The sequence below is a fragment of the Anas acuta genome, chromosome 3 (assembly GCF_963932015.1).
Source record: "Anas acuta chromosome 3, bAnaAcu1.1, whole genome shotgun sequence".
NCBI lineage: Eukaryota > Metazoa > Chordata > Aves > Anseriformes > Anatidae > Anas > Anas acuta.
The window spans coordinates 114,021,044-114,027,811 of NC_088981.1; positions in this window are offsets into that span (position 1 = coordinate 114,021,044).

A 6,768-nucleotide genomic window follows, 5' to 3' on the forward strand; every position below is an offset into this window, starting at 1 on the left:
TCCACCATCACTCCCAGGTCCTTCTCTGCCTGGCAGCTCTCCAACCACTCATCTCCCAGCCTGTAGCTCTGCTTGGGGTTATTGCGCCCCAGGTGCAGGACCCAGCACTTGGCCTTGTTAAACTTCATGCAGTTAATGAAAAACTAAAAAGTATATGCTTTATTCAGATGAACAAGCCAGTTCCAGATTTACATGTTCGTATCTAAACCAAGGAAACTGGAAGATATGTTTATATTTTTAGTTTAAATTTTTTAAGGAAACAAGTTTAGCAACTTCTTTGATTGTTTTGTTTGGCTTCTAAGAGGAAGAGGTTTTAGAAAGGATTAAGTCCTATTTAAAATGTGGAGGTGGAGAGGAAGGATAACCTTGCAACTGAGACAGCAACTCCTGGGACTCGCCTGACTCTTGTGATACAAAAAATAAATCATTCAGTAGTAGTTCATGCATAAAATCTTCAGTTTAGCATTGCATCATCTAACTTCTACTTTTCCTGTCAATCATGGAAATCCCTAAAGTTATCACTCAAGATACTTATTCAAAGAAAGCCTGGGGACTTACGACACTTTGGAGACACAAAATACTAAGGTGGAGAAATCCAGGCACATGGGAAAGGACAGCAGAGGCAAGCAAGGCCTTGCATTCTCTGTCTTAGGGAAACAAACAATTATTTAAAGTTCATTAACTTCAACCCTTTCTCTTGAGTCAAGTGCCTACATCAATTTACAATAAAGATGAGGAGAATATGGACAGAGAAGAAAAGGTGAAAAATTCTGAATTCTTAATCTGGGAGATCTGACTGGCATTCCTGCTCCAAAGAGTTTGCAGCATGTTGAATTTCTTCAGTGTGTAGAATTCTTCTCAGGAGGAGGTGTCAAAGCTCTAGGTGTTTGGTGAGGCATCCCATCACATTGCCCCCAGGTCCACATCCTTAATGACATAGTGTTCCCAAGTTTCTTGTGAAAACAAACAACAACAAATCAAAAAAAAAAAAAAAAAAAAAAAAAAAAGACAAGTAATACAGAGGAATAAAATATAATGACATGAGTAGGATACATAGTTAAATTCTGATATCAGAGTAACTGCTGATTCTAGTAATACAGACATCACTAGGCAAGGCTCTTTTCCAAATAGCCCAGATGTCGTGCAAGACTTGGCCTGGGAGAAGTAGGTTTAGATTCCTGCCCCAAGTCACATAAAGGAAGAACCAAATCTTCATTTACCACCTCCCATTATCTGAATTATATTAACTGCATCCTCATAGTTTTCCATGATTTTTCTAGTGATAGAGTATTATATTGTTAACATAAACACATCATTTGCTGTTGTAATCCTAGTAATACTACTGCAAAGGGTGATAGATTATTTTATTGTTCTCTAGATGGGCAAAGTAATTCACACTGGAACAGAGTCATCTAGGGGTAATATTTCCACCAGAACTTCAGCAACAACTTCTTTCATGGTATCAGAAAATCCTTTATGTGACAAAATTTGGCATTGTAGGTATGTAAGTGTTTGTAGTTGTGGAGAAGGAAGGAATAGATTGGCATGGAAAAACTGAATTTTGGATTTAGATGTAGTGAAATCTCTGAGCATAACTGTGAATTGAGACATTTTTCTGTACAACTCATTTCCTGTTTATAAAGGACTCCATTGGCTACATCAAAGACTGAAAGCCAAGTAAGTACCACAGATAGACAAGTGACATCTGAGATCTTTTATTATTATTGGAGAAATTCAAAATTTTAATTCTATTTTTCCAAATAGAGAATAGCATTCTCCTCAACAAAATTCACTATCTTTTAGACTGTCAATGTGGGCTAAGTAGCTATGAGTGGATATTTCCTATCATTAGCTCAAAACAGACATCCATGTTTTGTACCCTGATTTTAAATTTGTATCTATCTGCTTCTTCATATTTGAAAAATAAATAAATAAATAAATAAAGCTCATCCTAAAAAATAAATAAATCTAATTGCTGAGATGCTGTTTTTAAATTCTTCTCTACACACCCCCTGTTGCCTTTTAAGTTTTCTCTTCTTTGCTTTTTTCCAGTTATTTGACAATTTTACAATTGCTGCCAGAAGCAAATAGAACATCCTTGCTCTCAGCTGGAAAAAGAGAGCAAAGGTATCTTCAGTGTCTCCATGTGGTGACAGCTGGGATTTTCATAAGGTTGTTTTGCTCTTTGTTATCATTCATCCCCTACAACTCTTCCCCATCCCAGATCCAGAGAAGAAAGGCAGAAAGAAAACCCCAAAGCAAAGGCAGCAGCAATGTCCTCCTGTAAACAGACTATGTCTTCAAACATACTGTGAATGGTTTTCTAACAGGGCACACACCTTACTAGCTAGAAGGACTCTAAAACATTCCTATGAATTTGCCAAACATGTCATTATTAACATGCTCTTAAAACCAGGGGAGACAGTGGCAACTAGTACAACTAGTGGCAACTAGTGGCAACTAGTGGCAACTAGACAGTAGCTGCTGGGTTTCCTGTTTCGTGGTTTTTCAGTTGGTCTTACTGATTCTGTCAGGAACAGATTTCTTTTTCTATCTTCCTCTCACATAAAAGGGCAGAAATCATAGGGAAGACCCTGCTAGCCTTCAGCAATGTATTTCTGGACCTTCTTTTCACAAGAACGTAGAACTGATGATTGAAATGGTCACACTAGTCCTTTTCAGCCTGCATGCTCCTCTGCCTGGCTCTCAGGACGTTTCAGAGCCCTTTGGGGGAAGACATTTCAGATTGTGTTGCTCTCTCTGCCTTGTCCTCCCTGGTTGCAAGCAGCGGTATGGGAGGTTGGCAGTACCAAAGCAGAAGAAGTGGGTCCTGATGCCCCAGGTTCACACCTTCCTCCTGATCCCCAGCTTGGGAACAGTCTGTATCAAAGGGGAGAGCAGGTAGGTCATCACTGGTGGGAGAACTCCCATTCTCTTCACCACAGGCTTATTAAATATGGCAAATTGCATGGACCTGTCCAAGTGGGCTCAGCACATGTGGCTGTGCTTTCCTGGCTTGCTGCAAGATGCCCCTGGCAGAGGCAGAGGCAGAGTTTGAGGATCTGTCTCCAAGAAAACTGAGCATTCTAGCTTTGGAAAGCCAAATGCAAAGAAAGTAACCCCCTTGATATGACTGTGGATGCAACATGGAAAAGAGATATGTCATCAAAATATTGGAAGATTAATTTATTTTAAGGGTGATTCTTGGTATTATTCACAAAGAAAATAGCTAAAATGCACATTGAATCAATGCTTTCTGGAAAGGCATGAATAAGCAGACTGAATTTGGTTACGTTTTGAGATACATATGCTACATGACTTTTTCCCCTTTAAAACAAATTGCAAAGAGACTGTTCAATGAAAAATACAGAATTCTAAAATATACATGGGAATAAATGGAAAATATATGGTCAGAAAAAAAAAAAAAAAAAAAAAAAAAAAAAAGCTAGTTTGCAAGAAAAGGTAGAAAACACTTAGGAAACGATTGAACGTTCAGATAGAGACATCAGAAAACCGCCCTTACACGACAGCTTGCAGCGAGCAGCAGAGGGCGCTAAGATAAATTGATTTATTTTAAACTCCAGCCAATACTAGGGTTTTTCGGGGGGTTGGATATGGGAATATATAATGTATTATAAAGATTCACGATGGCTTTAAAATATTAAGAATGACTGAAAGTTCTGAAACATGATGAGAAGCAAGTAAATATTAAAATATATATATATATATGAAATAACTGTAATATAACTTACTGAATTAAAATCGATATTTTTTCTCCCACCACCAAAGCAGCCATCACAGAGTGGAATATCCTCTTTCTCCTGTGCCAGGGTTATTAAAAGACAGCTTGGTGAGATGCTCAGGATAATTGACCTAGGCCCTACATTGCATTTAAAAGCAGAGGATAAAATATATTCTTGATTCACTGTAAAAGAGATTCAAACACTAAGCACTCTGTTAAGGAGAAAAAAAAAAAAATCGGTGCAAATAACGAAGTTGCACCCACACACATTTATCCCGATGGAGGAAACACTGACAGCAGCAGCATTTGTAGCAGAGGAAACGTTGGACTGCTTGTAACTCTCAGCCACGGGCTGCAAATAGGAGGGAGCTGCAGGAAGGGAACCCCCATCAGAGGGCGCCGCTGCCCCGCTCAACGCCGCTCGGCGCCACCGGCTCCAGGGCCATTTCCCGGCGTTGGCACAGCTGGGGCGGCGGGGGGGAAAGGAGTTGGGGGGCCCTGCGCGGCCCAACACTGGGCTGGAGGCAAAAGTATCCATCCCTTTTTGCAACAAGAAAAAAATATACATATACATATACATATACATATACATATACATATACATATACATATACATATACATATACATATACTCATTGCCAGGGTGAGGGTGCAGTGGCCCTGCCTAGCTCACCGGTGCAGAAGCCAGGGATTTCCTTCCTGAAAGCATTTCCCGAAATGAGAGAGAAACGTCTGTTGGTGTTTTGTGTGCTTTTTTTTTTTTTTTTTAAATATATATATATATATATTTATTTATTTATTTTAAAGATATGAAAGTATTGGTTGTAACGGTCAGTTCCAAGGATGTGTCTCGCATTCTGAAAGCAGGTTTTATTTCAGGTACAAATACGTGCAGCTCTTACAGAAACTGCTAAATTAGGAAGACTAAAAGAGGCTGCAGAGAGGGAGGAATTTCTAAACAAGCTCAAATACATACATACATACATATATATATATATATATATATATATATATATGGATGACCTTTGTTTAATATTTGTATGAACATTGGAGACACGTATGCCCTGTTTTGCAAGTGCAAGCAAATGTAATAACTGTGGTACTCGAAAACAGACATTTAAAGTCTACACCTTTCTGTTAGCAGAGAGCTAGTGGCCGCCAGATCTATTTTAGCTTCTTTTATTTCTCCCCTCCTCTCCCCTCCCCCAGCAGGCAAGGCATATTTAACTCAGGGTGCCCAGAATGGTAAAGCATTAGCTGTCATGAAGCACATTCACTCTGCCCTGTGCCAGCCTCGCAGGACATGACTCAAAGACTTTAGCAAAGGTGATGGCAAAGTGTCCCTTTATGAGCCTGATATTTTTCTAAGAGGGCCATTCAGTTCTGTAGGTGCAATGAAAGAGTGTGTGGGGTGGCTTCATAGCTCTTTCTGCACATCTGCATGCAAACAGCATAGATCTCTTCTCCTTTTCAACATTTTTTAACACTATTGCTTCGGCTGAAATGCTCTGGCCAACCCACTCAGAGATGTGCTCTTTTCTCCTCCTCCTCTGTGCAGTGACTGTGCTAAGGAAAAAAAAAAAAAAAAAAAAAAAAAAAGATCTGCTTTAATAACTTCCAGCAAGACGGCTGCCCAGCTCCTGGTGTAATATCTGGCTGTTATGTGTCTCTCGCCTTTTGCGGGTTGACTTTTTAGAAGATGTGCACTTAGAAACGGGGAGGAGAGGGAAGGGAGGCTGCAGGAGCTGGGAGCTGGGGGAAAGAGGGGTGAATTTATACTTTCTTCTTGAATTTAAGGCCAAAGCGAACAAAAAAAAGACAAGCCCACCCTTCCCACCAGCCAACCAAACAGCACCAGAAGTGTCTCCTGATGAAGTTCTCCTCGTTTTCGAGATTACATATATAATAGCATCTTTACCTGTAGCACCTTTGAAAGTACAAAGCACACCATGTACTTTCCCATAGGATCACATGCAGAATAACAAAGATTTGTAAGAACCAGAGACAGGTCCTTGAATTTAGAAACACCTTCTCTCTCTCTGTCTGTGTTTGTCTCTCTCATTTTTTCCTCTTTTCCCCCCTCCTGGTGCACCAGCCGGCTGTAAAACTCAATTATTCCCTTTCAAAAGCAGAGATGAGCTCTGCCTGCCTGAAGAATAGGTCGCTTCTTTGCGGAACAACGTGTTAAAAACGGACAATGCGAAAGAAGGTTTGCCTGGGGAAAAAAAAATAAATAAATAAAGGTTAAAAATGGTCCAGCTCCTCCTCTCCCCTTCCAAACCAAGGGCTAGCCGGGAAACGCGCAAACCCAACTCTGTTTTTAATCGTTTTTCAGAAAGTAGCTAATCGCTATTCAAATGTGTGCAGAGGAAGGCTTGCTTGCTGAACTCTTTTTCTTCTTCTTTTTTTTTTTTCCAGAGAAAACGTTTCTAAGTTATAAAATATACAGTCCAAATCCGAAGTATAAGGCTTTCAAAAGAAAATCATTGATCTAAATATTTTACTTTTAAATTGGCTTGAATGTGTTGAGGAGTCGCGGGTTTGGTGTTTTACTGCATATGAGAGGATAATTTCTGGACATGTAAATAAAAGCATATTGCGTGTGGGGAAAAGCATAATGTCTCATTGCAAATGATGTATCGCCTAGTGCAGAGACCACCTATTCTTTATTTTAATATAAATAGGATTGCAAAAAATGTTCATTAATTTCTTCTATCTATCTATTTATCTATCTATCTACCCATCCATCCACCCATCTATAAAAATAACAGATATATGCACCATATAATATGTCCATTTGATCACTGTATATTCACGTATATAAGTACAGATGTATAAATATATACACATATGCTTTTAAGTACAGTCCTATATAAATTGTTCATGTTTGTATGTATACGTGAGTATGTAATGTGTAGTATAAATGTGTTTGGGTATATCTATACATACACAGGAATATATATAATTTACATATATAAATTTGTCATTTTATATATGTCTATACGTGGGAAAGTTATATGTTTGGG